Raw genomic sequence first — 6,663 nt, forward strand, 5'->3', positions numbered from 1 at the left:
GATATTTTTTTCAAATTGATTGGTTCATTTTATTTTGTATAGATTAGTTTATAAAATATTTGTAAGGCCATTTTCTATCCAAACATCTTTTAACTGAACTTTTATCTGACGGATTCATTTTGGTCTACTTGAAATCAAGTGGTTCTGTTAAGGTGTTTGGCGGGTGAAATTTAACAAAGGTAGGGAAAGGCAAGTCTTGCTGGCAATAGAAAGGCTAATCTAGGGATATGTGGTGTTTGAACTAATATTGTAGGGTGATTTTGTTATATTGATATTAAATATTAAGAAAATGATAAACGTAGTCAAGCATTTCATGTATAAATTAATTTCATATTTAAAATTATTTGCTTCCATGAATAACACTAATACCAAAATTATATAAGGAACGTAGATCTTAACAACGAAATATTTATGTTTTGCAATTAATTCAACAAAGTTTAATTTTAAATATGGTATGCTTAAACGTTGTCTTAAGGGCTACCTTTAGCATTTTCCTAAATATTAATATAGGTACTAAATGATTTTGTTATATACGGTATTCATTTACATTGCGTTATACAAATTTATTTCCGAGAATTTTGTTATATGCGGTATTCATTTACATTGCGTTATACAAATTTGTTTCCGAGACAAAGGAAAGAAAGTGGAAAGAAGCTAATTGTTTTTGTATTTTTGATTGTTGATAGGAAAGAAAGAAAAGAAAGTGGATAGATGATTTTAATAATTTTCCTTCTATTTTTTCATTCCAAATTGAAAAGATCCTACTTTATTCCCTTTCATTTTTCTTTTTTTTTTTCTTTTTTTGTTCATTTCTTTCGTCAAAATACTTCGAATCAGAGAGAGCATGAGTTTAAATGAAAATATGTGTCAACTTTTTGTAGAAGGTTATTGAGTATTAATTAGTATAAGTTTTTGGTAAATTAATATGGACAATTGATTTAGTGTTTTTCTCCTGGCCCTGGAAATAAAAAGAGTAGTTGATATCGGCTAAAAAGTCACGTTTTTACCCTCTATATTAGCCTCATTTATGATAAAGTAATTGACTTTAACATCTAAATAAGCATTTATTTGCTTCATTTGGTAGATTATGTCATTACGAAGGCTATGTTTCAAGAATCACTAAAAACGGATGAAAAACGAAGAAAAATGAGCAAAATCGGCTAAGACGATTAACTCCTTTAAATAACTCATTTTATAATTTTTTGGAAAAGTTTAATTACTTAATCTCATGTTGTAGGATATTCAATTACGAATGGGTGGGCGCAAGAATCGTCAAAACGGAGCTAAAACGAAGATTCTAGAGCGAAAACGGTGAAAGACAAGTTACGATCCAGCAAACGGCTTGCCAAACGGTTTGCCATAAGGAAAAATGGTCTGCCAGTAAACAGGCACCAAAAATGGCTTATCCTGACAAACGGCCTTGACAAACAGCCTGCCAAACGGCCAGCCAACCGTTTGCCAGGAAATTTTTGCCTATATAAAGAGCTTTTTGCATTCATTTCAACACACACCAATTCTTCACTTCTCTCTCTAAATATCTCTCTATAGTCGCTCTCTAGTGATCTATAGGGGATTAGTTCTCTCTCTCCTTTCTCTCTCTAGATTCTAGAGAGAGAAATGTACAGAGATTAGGAAAGTAATTATCTCTCTATTGTCGCTCTCTAGTGATCAATAGGAGAATAGTATGTAGTTAGTAGTAGAAGCTATCAAACATTATAACGCTATGGATATTATGAAGAAGTACAAGTGTTATTCTGCCGACATTATTCGGTAACATCTATCCTTTCTTTTATTAATTTATTATAAAATTATTGTTTGATGTTTGTGATTTATTAATATTAGAAATGCTTGTTGCCATGATGTGTGAGTAATTGCTTGATTGTTTGCCATGATTTAATAATGTTAGTTAAGGATGATTATCGTTTCGTACTCACTTTCTGTCTATGATATTAAACCTCGTTATTATCGTCCTTCCACCAATAAACGTGATTAAAACCTTTTATAAAGTCGACAATTATAAGGTAATTAATTATCTGTGTTTATACATTGGTCAAGGTATGAACCCATCAGAAATACTATAAAGTACATGGGGAATTACCATAGGACTAGATCAAGACATTGGTCAAGAGTATAAGACTCGAGGAAATACTGTTGCAACAGTAGAGTACAGTGTTGATGTACTATAGGACCACTTGAGCATGGTCAAGGTTAGAAGGTATTGAACCATTATAAGTCTAGTACATGGTGGATAACTAAGGGATTTATTGGGTAGATTTAAGTAAGGGCTGGTTTAAGTCATAAATGGGAGTTTAACGCACAACAATACAAACTAAGCTTATAAATATTTAAGGATGACTGAGAACTATCAGATGTTCTAATTTGTCTACAAATCCTTAGATTTTACCAAACCATTGACAGAAAGGAATTCGAACACAAACATAGCCACTCACTTGGGTGATACACTAAGGTGTTAAGAAAGGTTGGATATTATCTATATAAGGCTATGCTACTTTATTCGTGCGCCCAAGGTATGCATTGCATCCAAGATGGGCCACTTATATCCTTAAACCAGATAAAGCGTCGGGAGTTGAACATAGTCCATCCGATCAGAATCTTCAAAGCCTAGTTTCTCGTGACATGCTAATCGGGAAACCGCTTAGTAGGGAATCTAGTGTTCACACCAAGGTATATCTATCCAAAGTGTGTCTCATAATCATCCCGACACTACGTTAACTTAAATCATGGTGAACCACGTCTTCTCTGTCCTTAGCTGTTGCATGCTAGCTAGCTTATTTTAATTATATTGCTCTAATATTTTAAATACAATTATAAATCAAATCAACCCAACTATTGCCTTTACAAAATTTGATATTCCGGATATAAGTGGTGTCTACAATAAACCGGTTGGACTTGGTTGTTGGATTTTACGAACAGTCACCAATTTATTGGGACCAAAAGGATCCTGCCTCTCCACACAAGGTGTACCTGGCCACTAGTCTTGGATACTAAATTGTGGACAAACCCAATCTTAATTACTAAATTATCTGAATAAGCTCCGTTTCAAATTCGACCGCTCAAGGAATGACCCTAGGTCATATTTGCCCTTGCTAACCCATAGGAAGGAATAATAGATTTAGGCCCAGCATATATAAATTAAACAATAAACTTCTTCTGTTGATATCCTGAATTGACGTCTAGAGACCTAACGACACCGCATAAATAAACCGTCCGATTCGGGCATATCATAAGGAATAGTTAAATTTTTTGCGCCACTGCTAGGGAGCGGTAGTACGATTTGGAGCATGTTTAGATTAAGTTAGTTTTTAAGAGACCCTTTTGACTGAGACTAGCTTTGTCAGAAGTTACTAGTTTACCATAGTTAGGTTAGATAATTTTAACTTAATTTAGATTAACTAAAAAGTTTAAATGGACTTCCTTATTAGTGAACCTTTAGGATGGTTTAACCTACTTAGACCGCTAAGAATTCTTCCGAAACATCCTTTCTTTTATCCGATATCATACATTGTACCCATCCGACGAGATACACACTTACCTGCTGATAGTTCAACGATGGCCGCACGCATCACTCTCGATGACATCACCAAACCCTCGTTAGAAGGACGAGGAGGACCGATACTCTATCCAGAGGTTAACGGAGCGTCTTTTGTTCTTAAGCATAGCATCATACAACTCATTCAGAATCACTGTCTATTCCATGGCTTACCAATTGACAATCCCAACTCTTAATTAGATAGATTCCTCTCCTTATCCAAATGATATAAGCAAAAAGGGGTTGAACAAGATGTAGTGCGTCTGTATCTGTTCCCTTATTCCTTAACTCTTCATGCAAAAACCTGGTTTGAGGGGTTAGAACCCAACTCTATCACCTCATGGGAGGAAATGGCAACAACTTTCTTAATCAAGTACTTTCTCCCATCAAAACAAATCAGACTTAGGAATGATATCGTAAACTTTCAACAAGACTACGATGAATCACTCTACACTGCATGGGAAAGATTCAAACATTTGCTTCGAAGATGCCCGAACCACCGTCTTGAGAGCTCTGTTCAAATTTTAACCTTCTACGAAGGTCTAAATCAGAACAATAAGTCTACTCTTGATGCAGTTTCTCAAGGTAACTTCATGAACTTCACTGCTGACGAGGTCTGAAAATTGATCGAGGAGATGACTATGCACCATCACAATTGGAACATGGAAGAGCAAATTTCATCAGCAAAACCGCTTTCCGCCTCCAATCCTATTGAAAATAAAACCATCAAATTTCTCTCGGACCAAATAGAAAACCTCACCAAAGAAGTCGGTGAGCTAAAGAAACTCCCGCAACATGTGTCTCAAGTGCAATTATGCCAGAATTGTACTGACCCACATCCTGCAAAGGTATACGAGGCTGAATATGAGAACTCTGTTGTCTACTCTGATAAGATCCTAGCTCATCCGCACAACTCACCTACCAAACCCACTACCCCACCAGAGACAAGTCCAGACGATGTCCTACTGCGTATCATCAACATGATCACAGCAAGACAAGACGCAGCTGACTTAGCCATGACTAATCACTTGAGTAGTCTTGAAAATCAAATAAGCTAGCTAAATCAATGTCTCGATTCTCTAGGTTGTCCTAAAAATGACTCAAAGGTGGCACATAGCCAACCTTCAGTTTCTTGTAAGGAGAAGAAACTAACTAATACCCGTTCGGTAGTAGTCATTGAGTCATCACCTAAACCTACTAGGAAAACACCCATTCCATTCCCAGGCCGTCTCAAGCAAAGACATAACAAGATGAAATCTTTCAAGCTTGACGGTAAATTTTTGGACACTGTGTCTAAAAATCCTCATAGTAAGAAGTATTTTAGGAAACTCCTATCAACCAAGGATAAGGTACCCGAAGTACCCAATGTCCCGCTGAACGCGGATTGTTCAGCCATTCTCTTAAATACTCTTTCTAAAAAACTAGGGGATACCGGACGATTTACCCTTCCTTATTCTATCTACCAATCTGGTACTATCTATTCTCTCGCTGACCTTGGTGCCAGCATCAATCTCATGCCCTACTCACTGTTCCAGAGACTCAAAATTGGAAACATTAACCCTACCAAAATAAGCATCCAGCTAGCTGACCAATCTACTAGATATCCTAAGGGAATATCTGAGAACGTCATGGTTAAGGTCGATAAATTCCTCTTTCCGACTGACTTTGTGGTTATGGACTATAAAGAAGACATGAAAACCTCTATCATCTTAGGAAGACCTTTCATGAATACAGCCAAAGCGATCGTTGACGTTTATTCACAGACTATCACCCTGAGAGCCCGTGGAGAAGAGGTCACTTTCACGATCGAGGAGTCTGTATGCCCTTCTGATGGGAACGGTGAAGTAAATACCATCTCCACTAGAAAAGTTAACTTATATTACGAGAATGAAGAGAAGAAGATAGAAGTAGAAGACAAGAAGAATAACCACTCCACACCAACCCAATCTTCACTCCCACCTTATTTTGATCTTTTAATGACTGGAGAGGATTTCGTTCTAAAAGAACTCTCCGAACCAATTCCCGACCAGAGTGACAAGGAGGTGGATGAAGAAATTGAAATGGAAAGCCCGGATGAAAAGAAAGAGATGGAGGATTCTAGCATCGAAGTAGTTGTTAATGTTGCTACCATATTGGAGACGTCAATGGACATCGTCCCACCTCCATCCTTTGATTACAGCATTATGACCAACCTGAAGTCACATGAAAGAAATATGGGTTTTGTGTCAGGGCTACCTTATAAACCATCACTTAAATACATAATGACATACACATCATTGAGTGATGAGGACCCCTTTTGTGACGCCCCGTACAAAAATCAACGTGTACGGATCATCAACAACAGGATCATTACACGGTTACAACACTATATGCTGTTTAAAAACAAGTTTTGCATTCATGAAAAGATAACGTTTTTACCAACGTCAAATGTTTTACAAAATATAATGTGCTTCTATGAATAGAAAGCATTAACATAAGTACGTGACACAAAGGTCATTACAAAACAATTGTTCATATGTAACATAAGTTGTGAATGCAAAGTAAAAGTTCCATGATTGAGACATCTCTAAATAATGCAGCAGAAGTCTAGCACAGTGAGTCTGTAACAGCAAGTCTATAACATCAAGACTATAACAGCAAGTCTAACAGCGGAAGCAACAACGTCTAAGCACCTGAGAAATAGATGCTTTAAAATGTCAACACGAATGTTGGTGAGCTATAGCTTTATTGTAAACAACAATGTAATGTATACCACGAGATTTCGTATTCAAAACATTATCTTAAATCCGTATGATAAAGTATATGCTTATCCGTGGCCTTCGGTAACTAACTTAACGTAAAAAAAAATATATCACCCCCTAAAAGTACACTTGGCGAGTGCGTATGTTCTCGAAGTATTAAACACCCGTTAAATGCTAGCGCGACTAGTCTGAGTGGGGATGTCAAACCCTATGGATCCATATCTAAGATTCGCGTCTACCGGTCAAAAACTAATAGTTAAACATTATCGAGCTAAGGGGAAAATTTGTGCCGTTATATCACCCACACATATATAAAGTTTAAGTTCTCGTGTCTAGTATGTAAAACATAAAAAGTGCATGTAGTCTCAGTCC

The 6,663-nt window shown here is 36.5% G+C and overlaps 1 non-coding gene across 1 annotated transcript; it reads right to left on the bottom strand.

The window, feature by feature from the left end:
* Positions 1–3,948: 3,948 nt before the first annotated feature.
* LOC139865414 (small nucleolar RNA R71) lies at positions 3,949–4,055 on the bottom strand. Its single transcript, XR_011764936.1, has one exon. It is a non-coding gene; the product is annotated as a small nucleolar RNA R71 (small nucleolar RNA).
* Positions 4,056–6,663: the final 2,608 nt, after the last annotated feature.

The sequence above is a fragment of the Rutidosis leptorrhynchoides genome, chromosome 8 (genome assembly GCF_046630445.1).
Source record: "Rutidosis leptorrhynchoides isolate AG116_Rl617_1_P2 chromosome 8, CSIRO_AGI_Rlap_v1, whole genome shotgun sequence".
Classification (NCBI taxonomy): domain Eukaryota; kingdom Viridiplantae; phylum Streptophyta; class Magnoliopsida; order Asterales; family Asteraceae; genus Rutidosis; species Rutidosis leptorrhynchoides.